Raw genomic sequence first — 13,639 nt, forward strand, 5'->3', positions numbered from 1 at the left:
AAGTTTTAAGCCATTCGCAATACATGTCGCACATTACAGAGGATAACATCACGTTTGCAGACTTCAAAACTAAGCTGAGATAAATGCTGCGGAGTCAAGTGAAAATGCAGTGATAGAGTAATGAAGACCCAAGGAAGAGCTGGACGTCGTCCCGCCAAAACCAATGCACGTGATCGAAACAAAGAAGACACAGAGATGGTGTGCTTCAAGTGTGGCATCAAAGGACACCGTGCAAAAGTGTGCCAACAAAAGACATGGTGCAGTCGTTGCAAAAATGACACACACAAAGACTCCACATGCAGGCGTAAAGATAAAGACAAACAGGATGGTGTGAGTAAAATCTCAGAAGATGGCGACGGCGACTTCGCGTCCAAGTTGAGAGCTGGACAGACTGCTACCAAGAAGCAGACGGCGCACAGCATCCAGGAGAAAGGCCTGATGGTGGACAGAGGAGCTACGTCTCATATCACCGACATGACCAAGTTCAAGGATTTCGACAGCACGTTCCGACCAGAAAAGCACAGCGTCGAGTTGGCAGATGGCACCGGGTGCATCGGAGTCACTCAGAAAAGGGGTAATGCTGAGTTTTACCTGATTGACAGAAGTGGACAGCGACACAAGGTGCCACTGAGAGATGCGCTCTTCATACCCACAAGACATCTTTTCGGTGAGGGCGGCGACTACCAGTGGTGTGGTGGTCCTTTTCAAAGAAGGAAAAGATGTGCTGATAGCTAAAGACGGTACAAAATTCAACATTCATGTATATAGCAAGTTGTACTATTTGCATACTGAGGGTGAGTCTAAGGACAAGTGTAATGCATGCCACGACATTCAGACGTGGCATCAGATATTAGGCCACTGTAATTATGATGATGTTCTCAAGCTGCAGAATGCGGTTGAAGGTATGCAGATCAAAGGCAAACCAACTAGGCCAGAACAAGACTGTGAAGTGTGTATTCAGGGGAAATTTGCCCAAACTAGGAATAGAGACCCTGATACTAGAGCATCGGCTCCATTACAACTGGTACACACAGACCTTGCAGGTCCAATATCTCCAAACTCACTAGAAGGGTACAAATATGTACAGTCATTCACTGACGATTACTCAGGTGCTATATTTGTATATTTCCTGAAACAGAAAAACAACACTGTACAAGCTACAGAAAAGTTTCTTGCAGATATATCCCCTTACGGGAAAGTATGCAATATACATAACATTTAGGGAGGCAATGACATCGGCTAACTCTAAAGAATGGATAAAAGCCATGGATGAAGAAATTAACTCGCTAAACAAAAACAAAACATTTACCTTGCCAACCCTACGAAAAGGCAAGAAAACATCCATCCATCCATTATCGAGACCGCTTATCCTCACAGGGGTCACGGGGCGTGCTGGAGCTTATCCCAGCTGTCTTCGGGCAGTAGGCGGGGGACAGCCAATCGCAGGGCACACAGAGACAAACAAACAACCGCACTCACAATCACACCTAGGGGCAATTTAGAGAGTCCAATCAACTTACCATGCATGTTTTTGGAATGTGGGAGGAAACGGAGTACCCGGAGAAAACCCACGCAGGCACGGGGAGAACATGCAAACTCCACACAGGGAGGCCGGAGCCGGGATCGAAACCACGACCTCTGAACTGTGAGGCGGACGTGCCAACCAGTCGGCCACCATGGCGCCCAGTCACAAACATGTTCAAGAAAAACATTATTCACCAACTCAATTGCAACGAAATTTGAGAACCTTTCAAGTTGGGCCATTTCTTTGTAAGTATGGATACTTGTTCCTCTAAAACTCATGAAATTAAATGTGGGGTTCCTCAAGGTTCGATTTTAGGCCCCCTACTTTTTAATCTTTATATGCTTCCCCTCGGGGATGTCATCAGGGGACACGGCATCAGCTTTCACAGCTATGCTGATGACACGCAGCTGTATATTGCCGTGTCTCCTGATGACACAGGACCCATTGATACCCTTTTAAATTGCATTTTAGATATCAAGTCATGGATGGCAGATAATTTCCTACAGCTCAATCAGGACAAGACTGAGGTTTTAGTTATCGGTCCCGAAGGTCAGAGAGAGAAGCTTTTACCAAAACTACACATTTTTAATCCCTCACACTGTGTGAAGAACCTTGGCGTCATTTTTGACTCTGAGCTCAGTTTTATTCCTCATATTAAAAATGTAACCAAGATTGGTTTTTATCACCTTAAGAATATCGCCAGAGTCCGCCCGTTTCTCTCTCAGGCTAACACGGAAGTGCTGATGCATGCCTTTATTTCCTGTCGTTTAGATTACTGTAATGCCCTGCTCTCTGGCCTCCCGAAAAAGAGCATTTCACCACTGCAACTACTGCAGAATTCAGCCGCTCGGGTGCTGACGAGAACCAGAGGGCGGGAGCACATTACGCCAGTTTTGAAATTGCTGCATTGGCTCCCTGTGTGTTTCAGGATCGATTTTAAAGTACTTTTATTAGTTTATAAATGTGTTAATGGTCTTGGGCCATCTTATTTATCTGATTTGCTTTTATCATACCAGCCCTCGCGGATCCTGAGGTCCTCTGGCGCCGGCCTTTTATTTATTCCAAGGGTGAGGACCAAAATGCATGGCGAGGCTGCATTCAGCCATTTTGGTCCTCACCTTTGGAATAGCCTGCCAGAGGATGTCAGGTCTGCAGAGACTGTTGATATTTTTAAGAGGAAGCTCAAGACACACCTTTTTAGTTTGGCTTTCAACAACTTTTAAATAATTTATCTTTTCTTTTGATTGAAGATAATTCTATGTTTTGCTTTGAATGTTTTAAAGCACTTTGAGTTGCATTTTTATGTATGAAAAGTGCTATATAAATAAAATGTGATTGATTGATTGATCTGGCACCTCTCAATGCGAAGGAACAGACACTTTGAACTTTTAACTAGTTCTGATTTTAATAAGTCCCCACAGAGACCAACAGATGCTCTCTGTGAGGACTTTGCAGACCACTTCAGAAGTAAAATCGATGACATAAGATCCAGTCTTTTAGCCCGTCAAAACACAAGTTTTAATAAACCCGGACAATCATATTTACATGAGGAAACACTGGAAAATTTTGCCCTGGTTGATGCAAGGACACTTGTTCGAGTTTTCTCCCAGGTAAACCCAACAACCTGCCTTTTGGATCCAATTCCCACATTTCTTTTTAAGACATTTTATGGATTTTTTGAAGAACAAATTTTAAATATAGTCAATTGCTCTCTTCAGACAGGCGTCTTCCCCGCTGCCTTTAAAACGGCGGTGGTGAAGCCCCTTCTGAAGAAGAGCGGTTCTGACCCGAGCGTTTTTAATAACTACAGACCCGTATCCAACTTACCGTTTTTAAGTAAGATTTTAGAAAAACTGGTTTTCATCCAGTTGAATCATTTTTTAAATACAAATAATATTTTGGAGAAATATCAATCTGGTTTTAGGATGAACCACAGTACGGAGACTGCTCTTTTAAGGATCTTAAATGATATTAGGTGCACTGCAGACGTGAGAAAACTCACAGCCTTGGTGCTACTGGATCTAAGCGCTGCTTTTGATACAGTAGATCACCAAATTTTATTAAATAGACTTAAAAATCTAGTGGGCATCTCTGGTACTGTTTTTGACTGGTTTTATTCCTATCTCACAGACCGATATTTCTTTGTAAGTATGGATACTTGTTCCTCTAAAACTCATGAAATTAAATGTGGGGTTCCTCAAGGTTCGATTTTAGGCCCCCTACTTTTTAATCTTTATATGCTTCCCCTCGGGGATGTCATCAGGGGATAATTTCCTACAGCTCAATCAGGACAAGACTGAGGTTTTAGTTATCGGTCCCGAAGGTCAGAGGTCGTTTAGATTACTGTAATGCCCTGCTCTCTGGCCTCCCGAAAAAGAGCATTTCACCACTGCAACTACTGCAGAATTCAGCCGCTCGGGTGCTGACGAGAACCAGAGGGCGGGAGCACATTACGCCAGTTTTGAAATTGCTGCATTGGCTCCCTGTGTGTTTCAGGATCGATTTTAAAGTACTTTTATTAGTTTATAAATGTGTTAATGGTCTTGGGCCATCTTATTTATCTGATTTGCTTTTATCATACCAGCCCTCGCGGGTCCTGAGGTCCTCTGGCGCCGGCCTTTTATTTATTCCAAGGGTGAGGACCAAAATGCATGGCGAGGCTGCATTCAGCCGTTTTGGTCCTCACCTTTGGAATAGCCTGCCAGAGGATGTCAGGTCTGCAGAGACTGTTGATATTTTTAAGAGGAAGCTCAAGACACACCTTTTTAGTTTGGCTTTCAACAACTTTTAAATAATTTATCTTTTCTTTTGATTGAAGATAATTCTATGTTTTGCTTTGAATGTTTTAAAGCACTTTGAGTTGCATTTTTATGTATGAAAAGTGCTATATAAATAAAATGTGATTGATTGATTGATTGAAAAAGTCCTTGCCAGAGATTATCGAAATCGCAGCGACAAGTGGCAGTCTGCTGAGATTCAACAGGACCGCTCTCATATATACTGTGAGTGTAGAGCATGATGTTGTATGGCGAAGGCATGTTGACCAGCCCTTGGATGCATCAAATGGAGAAGTCAGTACTAAGGCCGCAACTCCAACTGTCTGCCGACATAGAGGAAAGTCCTCACACAGCAAACACACCCACTGCTGAGAGTGATATTCTCGCACCGCCTGAGACTGTGGAGGTTGCCCAACCTGTGACAAACACACAAAGATACCCTGAGAGGAAGCGCAAAACCCCGCAGAGACTTGATTTAGAATCAGATAAGAAGGAACTGTTTTTGTATTTGTTAAACAACAAAAAATACTGTTTTTGTATTTGTTAAACAACAATGAAAGAGAGTTCCCAGTTAATATGATGTTAAAGAACACATTTGACATTGTTTGCTAATGGTAAATGTATCCAATTCGATTTATACATAAAAAAAAATGTTTAAACTGCATTTCTGTGCATCATAGTACATGTTTGATGAGTAGATCAAAACTGGAAGGGAGGAATTGTATGGACGGAGAGTCTAGGCAATCATCCATTCGTCTACAATCGTCCATTGTAGAGTGAGGGGGACTACTTTTTGCTATGACTGTATAGGATACCACCCTTGCCTTCGCGGAGTGAAAAATGATTAAAAATTGTATTGTGGCACCTGTTCGGTAAAAACAGCAAACTCCGACCTCCTCTTGAAGGTTTTCAGGCGGGAAAGAGACAAAGGAATTAGCCATTCAAGTGGAACAAATGCATATGTAATTAGCAAGTTTGAATATTCATCCTGCTCGCCATAATATTGAGGAGGCGTGAAGGGACGGACGCGCGCGCCGCAGCAACTCAGAGAGCAACTTCTTTTGGCATCAGCTGTATTGGTCTCAATAAAATCTTGTTTCCGATGAACTGAATTGTCGGAGAAGTCTTTTTCATCATCAATTCAGCCTGGCCTTGCATCTGCTCCGGACAGACGCATCGACTGACCCTGCTCATCTAAAGAAAATACACTACAACACTACGCCTACATATATAAACATTTGTTATTTTGGAGGACATAACACATGGCCGTCACGCGTGTATTTTTGTTTTCACGCCTTATGAAGTGCAGGCTTGTCAAATGAAGCGGATGACTACACGTCTGGTTAAACGTTCCGTTGCGCTGAAATAAAAACAAGCATTAATAAAACACTCAAGCACCAAACAAGTTTTGAAATAAAAGTACAATTTATTGGCAAACCAACATTATGACGATCGCACCACATTATAGTTGCAATAGACAGAGAGGGTAATAATATTTAAGTGCACATATGTGTATTGTAATAAATGTTTTCAAATAAAGTATTAAGTAGCTATTACTCGATGGCTGAAAATCTCGTGTTTAATACTTAATGTAAAAAAAAACGGTGTCTGTCTGTTTTTCCTCAAAAAAGTGTACCACTTCAACTAAATTAGATTTAATAATTAATAACCAACCAATAGAGCAAGTTTCAGAGATTAAATACCTTGGTCTAATCTTGGACCCATTACTCAAATTTGATAAGCAGGTAGCAAAATTGGCCAAAACTATAAAGACCAATTTATATCTATTTAGACTAATCAGAGACTGTCTAACTTTTGATGCCGCCAAAACATTCATGCACACAATAATTTTTTTTCACACCTCAACTACTGTGTCACCTCGTGGTCACAGACTGGCCAACAGGTGATAAAACCCTTTGAGAGACTATATAATCGTGCCGTTAAAATTTTGGGGAAAAGGCCAATACGATCACGCCACTGTCATGTTCTGGAAGGTCTGAAGGTGTTGCATTTTCACAACTACATCACAGTGGCAAACTCTGCTCTGATGTGGAAATGCTTGAATGGCCAAGCCCCTCAGATTTGATCTGATTTGATAAAACCTTTACATGTCAGTGGAGTTGTAATTAGGAGGGTAGTTGCAGGTAATTGTAAACCTCAGAAAAACCTCCTTCGGTCAGACATCTTTCACAGTCAGGGGAGTTAATATATGGAATGATCTATCCACTGATGTGAAAGCAATAAAAAATTATAAACTATTTAAAGTTAAATTGACAAAATGGTTATTTGAACATCAGGCCTGCATTCATAGGTAGTGTGTATGTGGATGTGGAGGGGGGAGAGACTGGGTTGGCGCCGTCGCGCGTTTGTGCTCCACTCTTTTAAAAAGTGTATTTAATAATGTGGATATGTCTTAAAAGTTGTTTGTGTGCTTTCCTTTTCTTTCTCTGATTGTTTGCTTAAAAACCCTTCTAGGGATGGGCATTGGAAATTAGCATTAGCTACAAATGCTGTGATGCTGTGCATTTGAGATTGTTTTTTCATTCAACTATGTTGTAGCATCTGTCCCTATTCAAATAAACATATTCAAGTTGTCCCATGTCCACAACAACGTCATCTCCCAGCTGCTGCAGACCGGGGCACCTCATCACGATCTGCAGAGGGACTTTAAGTTTGTCAGAGCTCTTATTTATTTTCATGCGCTTGCCCCTGGTACTTGGATGGGCTTAACATTAGCCGTTAGCTTGGAGAAACGGATGCCAAAGAAAGATTGTCCCCGCGAGCACGAAAGGAGTGGTGTTGGTGAGTGGTTCCTTCCTTGGCGAATCGCGACTCATTCACAGCAAAACTCAGTTCACTCACTGACTGCATGGAGTTCTCGTTCGCGTGAACGAGAAATGGCAGCGACATGTTCACTCACTGAATCGTTGGTGAATAGGAAATGACATGCGGACCTCTCTTCCTGTCTGCAGATCCACCACGAATGACACTGGACCTGACTGATGGTGAATAACACCTGGCAACCAGGGCAAACCCCTGGCAAAGTTTTTCACATACACACAGTCCATTGGCTTAAACAGCCTCTCTTTTGCATGTCTATCATATCTCTCTCTCTGCTCCTCCTGTGACTGGGTAACTCTCGCTCCAATGTCTGGGTGGAGTAGATCAAGACGTGACTTGGGTCTTCTCCCCATTAACATCTCCGCTGGGGGCACTCCTGTAGTCGTGTGAGGAGTGATACTGTACTGGAACAAGAACCGCTGCAGCTTGACTTACAGTGAAGGTCCTGTCATGTTTAGCAGTCCCTCCTTTATGGTGCCCACAGCCCGTTCCACTAAACAATTTGAGGCCGGATGGTATGGGGCTGTGCAGACATGACGAATTCCATTTTTCTCCATAAATTCTTGGAAAACCTCACCTGTGAAAGTAGTTCCGTTATCGGTCACCACCGTGTCTGGCAATCCATGAGTGGCAAAGATTGGTCTGAGCTTCTCTATGGTGGTTGAGGTCGTTATGCTTGACATGATATGTGCTTCTAGCCACTTTGAATGAGAGTCCACGAGCACCAAGAACATGTGACCCATGAAAGGGCCAGCAAAATCAAGGTGGAGACTGGACCAGGGACGGCCCGGCCACTCCCATGGGTGGAGGGGAGCCGGTGCTGGCATCTTTTGATTTATTTGACACTGAGAGCACGCTTTTACCCTTTTTTCTAAGGCTTCGTCCATCCTCTGTCATCACACAAATGACCTGGCGAGTCCCCTCATCCTTGACGTGCCCGGGTGGGCCTCATGCAGCTCATCCATCACTTGTGCTCGTCTGGGCGGAGGGACAATTACTATGCTACCCCACAGCAAACAGCCATCATGTACACTGAGCTCCCGCTGCAGCTTTACTCAGGGCTTGAGCTCCTCCTACTCAACTGTTGCTGGCCAGCCCTGTATCACCCACCTCCTAACCTGTGCCAACACAGGGTCTCTTGCTGTCCACATTTTGATGTGTTTTGCTGTCACGGGAGAGTTAGACAGTCGATCCATCAAAAATACAGTCTCTGTGGGCAGGTCCATCAATCTTGGTGTAAACTTCCTGCCTTGTAGACAACGCGATACTGATATGCTGAAAGGGTCAATGCCCAGCGCTGCACACGTGCCGATGCCATGGGTGGGATGCCTTTAGTTTCACCAAACAGACCCATCATGGGTTTGTGGTCTGTAAAAATAATAAAAGGGCGTCCATACGGGTACTGGTGGAACCGTTTCACAACATAGACCACCGCAAGTTGAATATAAGATTAATCAGGAGGAGAGTAAACAAAAGGAAAGGATAAAGGCAATGGAAGAGCAACACCAAAAGGAACTTGAAAATCAAAAATCTGAGCTGCAAAGTCTACAGGCAGAAAGAGATGTGGAGGCAGTTAGAGCTAGACTGGAGGCCTATAACATTGAAATGACACGAATGGGTGAAGTTCCGTCGGTGAAAAGTGAACAGGTGAGGCAACACACCAATATCCATTGCCCTACATCAGTTACACCGAAAACATCTTGGCCTCCTTCCTCCCATGATGTTGCTCAACTCACACAAGCCTCTTTTACGTCGCTGATGGACCATAAAGGCATTTTTGCTGCTGAAAAAATGTATTATTTGAAAAGGTATGTTACTGGTCCAGCTCGTAAATGCTTAGAAGGATCCTTCTTTAGAAGTGATGAGCAAGCTTACCAAGATGCATGGAAAAAACTTAATCAGAGATATGGTCAGACATTCGTCATACAAAGAGCATTGAGAGAGGAACTAGCGAGCTGGCCAAAAATACATGCCAAGGACGCTGAAGGATTAAGAAGCTATGCAGACTTCATAAATGCTTGCCTGCTGGCCATTCCACGTGTAAAAGGACTAGAATCAATCACTCAATCAATCACATTTTATTTATATAGCACTTTTCATACATAAAAATGCAACTCAAAGTGCTTTAAAACATTCAAAGCAAAACATAGAATTATCTTCAATCAAAAGAAAAGATAAATTATTTAAAAGTTGTTGAAAGCCAAACTAAAAAGGTGTGTCTTGAGCTTCCTCTTAAAAATATCAACAGTCTCTGCAGACCTGACATCCTCTGGCAGGCTATTCCAAAGGTGAGGACCAAAATGGCTGAATGCAGCCTCGCCATGCATTTTGGTCCTCACCCTTGGAATAAATAAAAGGCCGGCGCCAGAGGACCTCAGGATCCGCGAGGGCTGGTATGATAAAAGCAAATCAGATAAATAAGATGGCCCAAGACCATTAACACATTTATAAACTAATAAAAGTACTTTAAAATCGATCCTGAAACACACAGGGAGCCAATGCAGCAATTTCAAAACTGGCGTAATGTGCTCCCGCCCTCTGGTTCTCATCAGCACCCGAGCGGCTGAATTCTGCAGTAGTTGCAGTGGTGAAATGCTCTTTTTCGGGAGGCCAGAGAGCAGGGCATTACAGTAATCTAAACGACAGGAAATAAAGGCATGCATCAGCACTTCCGTGTTAGCCTGAGAGAGAAACGGGCGGACTCTGGCGATATTCTTAAGGTGATAAAAACCATAAACCATAAAAACCAGAAATATTAAATGACTGTGAACAAAACCAAAAACTGACTCAAAAACTTCCTGACTGGGCAGCTGCTCGATGGAACCGATATGTTACAAAGGCTCAATTAGATGGCAAAGAGTTTCAGGGTTTCTGCGATTTCGCAGGATTTTTTATAGTTGGAAGCAGAAATTGCCTGCAACCCAGTCACCTCCATGCAGGCTCTTTGTTCTTCAGAGCTGTACATTGCAAAAAGACATCTGCAGGAAGGTACGGAGAATAAGGCAATTGTCTTCCGTGTTGAAGCAAATATACAGGATGAAGAAACCACTTACAGCCCAAGTAGAAGTTCTCTATGCATGTTTTGTCAAGGCACACATCAACTAAATAATTGCCCACCAAAAGGACTCTAAAGGAAAGAAGGACATATGTGAAAGAAAATGGACTTTGTTATGGCTGTCTGAATCAAGGTCACAGTGTAAAAGACTATCAAAACCGCCTTGCATGCGAAACATGTATCAGAAAACATCCATCCTGCCTTCAAGATGATGATTTTATGAAAGATGTGAAAGAACGACAAACAAATGCAATACAGATAACACAAGACGGCTCATCAGAGACCGCGGCTGCTATGTCATTCAATGTCACCAAGGAAGGACAGCCAACGAGTACGTCGATGATTGTTCCAGTGAGGGTGTCCTCCACTGGCAACTCCAACAGAGAAAACCTGTCTACGCCGTGTTGGACACTCAAAGTAACACAGCCTTCATTGATCATGAGGTAAGCCTTGAGCTACAAACGGAACGATTCCCAGTGAAATTAAAACTCACCACCATGATGGAAAAGGGTGCAGTTATCAGCAGTGAAAGAGTACCAAACCTTCGAGTAAGGGGGTACTGTTCTACAACATATATTGATCTCCCTTCTGCATACACAAAGGACAATATTCCTGCAAATCGGGAAAATATCACAACCCGCGAAACTGCCAAATGTTGGAGTCACCTGTCAGCAATTGTCAGTGAAGTTCCACCATTTCTTAGTGTTAAAATTGGACTTTTGATAGGGTTTAACTGTGCAAAGGCACTGGCACCCAGACAAGTGATCCTGGGCAAAGATGATGAGCCCTACGCTGTGCGAACAGCTTTAGGATGGAGCATAGTTGGCTGTGAAGCACCTCATCACCAAACAGTCGTAACGGAAAGTCTCTGTCACCGCATATCCGTAAAAGAAGATTCCAACAGTAACTCCCATGGATGCTATTCATGCACTGGAGAGTGATTTCAAAGAAGTTACAAGTGTCGAAACGATGACAAAGGGCATAGAACTGGCATGAGAAGCACAAGAAATTTGTGCACAGGGAGGTCTCCGGCTGCACAAATTTGCAAACTTCCAAACAATGAAACAGTTTTAGCAGTATACCAACATCAGATCAAATGAAACCAAGCTATAGAACCTTTCTTTCAGTGAGACATCAACGGAAAGAGCGCTTGGCATTCAATGGACTATACAAAGGGATTGCTTCACATTCAACATCACCCCGAGAGATCAGCCTCCCACACGGCGTGGAATACTATCCACCATAGCATCAGTCTATGATCCTTTAGGTTTTGTTGCTCCATGTCTTCTCAGTGGCAAGAAAATCTTGCAAGAAATGTGTCGTCAAGGTACTTATTGGGATGATCCCCTGTCGGAACACCTGCAGCCACGGTGGGAGTGCTAGATGAGAGATTTGAACAATTTGGAGAAGGTACAGATAAACAGATGTTACGTGCCGGTTAAATGAGGAAAAGTGACGAAAGGAGAGCTACATCATCTCTCAGATGCAAGCACCACTGGATATGGTCAGTGTTCATATCTAAGACTTCTCAATGAAGTTGGAGTTGTTTACTGTTCCTTCATCTTTGACAAGGCTCGTGTATCCCCAATAAATGTTTCCACTATTCCACGGTTAGAACTCACGGCAGCCACTGTCTCAGTTGCATTGAGTAATTTGCTTAAGGAAGAGATAGCTCAAAGTATCATGGAGTAATTATTTTGGACAGACTCAAAGGTCACCCTGGGTTACATACATAACGAAGACAGATGCTTCCACACCTTTGTTGCAGACAGGGTGCAAGAGATTCGCAATAGCACAACCACCCAGCAATGGCGTTATGTTTCCACTAAAGAAAAATCCTGCTGACCACGCTTCCAGGGGACTGTCAGTAGATGAACTGCTGTCATCTAATTGGCTCACAGGTCCCAAATTCCTTTGGGATAAAGAAATACACCTACCAGTAGATGAGATTCTGGATCTTCCAATTGGTGATCCAGAGGTACAAAAGATCCAGACATTAGTAACAAGGATTACAGTTGGAAGTCAGTCTGACTAATCGCCTTGCAAAATTCACATCCTGGTCTGGAGCAGTCAGGGCTGTGTCGCATCTCAGACGCAGACTCTCGAAAGACAAATCAGTTGCACACTCAACAGTAAGTGAACAACAAGATGCAGCTCTTGTTATCCTCACAGATCTACAAAGACAATTCTACTAATTAAGATTTTTTTAAAAATTAAGATTTTGAGCAAGGGAAATCCACTGCACAGTAGTCACAAGCTATATCACCTCGATCCCTTTTTGGGTAAAGATGGAGTCCTCAAGGTGGGAGGAAGGCTCGGTTCTTCAGCTCTTCCTCTCCCTGTCAAACACCCAATCTTTCTCCCCAAACAGCATTATGTCACAATGTTATATGAGGCTTCTGCAATTGTAAACAGCTGTCCTCTGACAACGGATAACCTAAGTGATCCAAAAGGTTTGGAGCCCCTTGCTCCCAATCACTGAAGAAAAACTACTGCACTTCCTCCTCCCGGAAGGTTTGTCAGAGAGGACTTAATGCTCGGACAAAGATGGTATGCACCGAACAGGAACCTTCAAGTTGGGGACATAGTGATGGAAGTAGAGGATCAACAACCAAGATCTGCATGGGGACTCAGACGAGTCTTAGAGACTGTAACAGACGATGACGGACTTGTAAGGAAAGTCGAGATAAAGTTGGGTGATAGAAATTTGAACAAAAGAGGTGAACGTTTGAACAAAGAATCTGTAGTACAACGTCCAGTTCACAAATTAGTTCTGCTGGTAGAGAATTCTTGAGTTAGCATCAAGTAGGAAAGGATATGTACGTAATGTTTTGTTAATTGTGTTCCATTTAAAGTTGTTGTGTGCTTTCGAAATTATGTTTATTGTGTTTAAGATTAGTTAATGGAAAAACACATAATTTGGTGGGAGTGTAAAGGACTATGGGTTTATTCGTTAAATATTCAGTAACATCGGACATTTGTTTTTGACTTCCTGTTAAGCGGAAGTCTCACTTTGAAGGAATACGGAAGGGGATTGCAGCTGATTAGACAGTGAAGTTGACAGTACGTCGAAACAATTCTGAAGAGTATATTAGTAGATTAGATTAGTAGAGTAGATTAGTATATGCGTTTAATTAACCACACTTTACACGGATGGAGATAAGTGTGACTCCTGGCTTCATGTTTTTATTTTGTAGCTTTTACGGTGTAAGAAGTTTATATACGAGCCAAAGGAATTAAAAGGAAACTTCTGACCACCAGTAAAGCTTCATCATTTCAACCGACGCTACAACAATAATCCCCCAAACTACCTCAAAACGTTGACGATTGATAGAAATTCTCTGTAGTAAAACGGCTCCAAAATAATGGCGCTGAATATGACCATAAAGGGTGATGCCTTATGAGATTTTACCAGAAATACGTCACACCACTCCGTGCATA

The sequence above is a fragment of the Filicampus tigris genome, chromosome 22 (assembly GCF_054856515.1).
Source record: "Filicampus tigris isolate MCC_2025a chromosome 22, RoL_Ftig_1.0, whole genome shotgun sequence".
NCBI lineage: Eukaryota > Metazoa > Chordata > Actinopteri > Syngnathiformes > Syngnathidae > Filicampus > Filicampus tigris.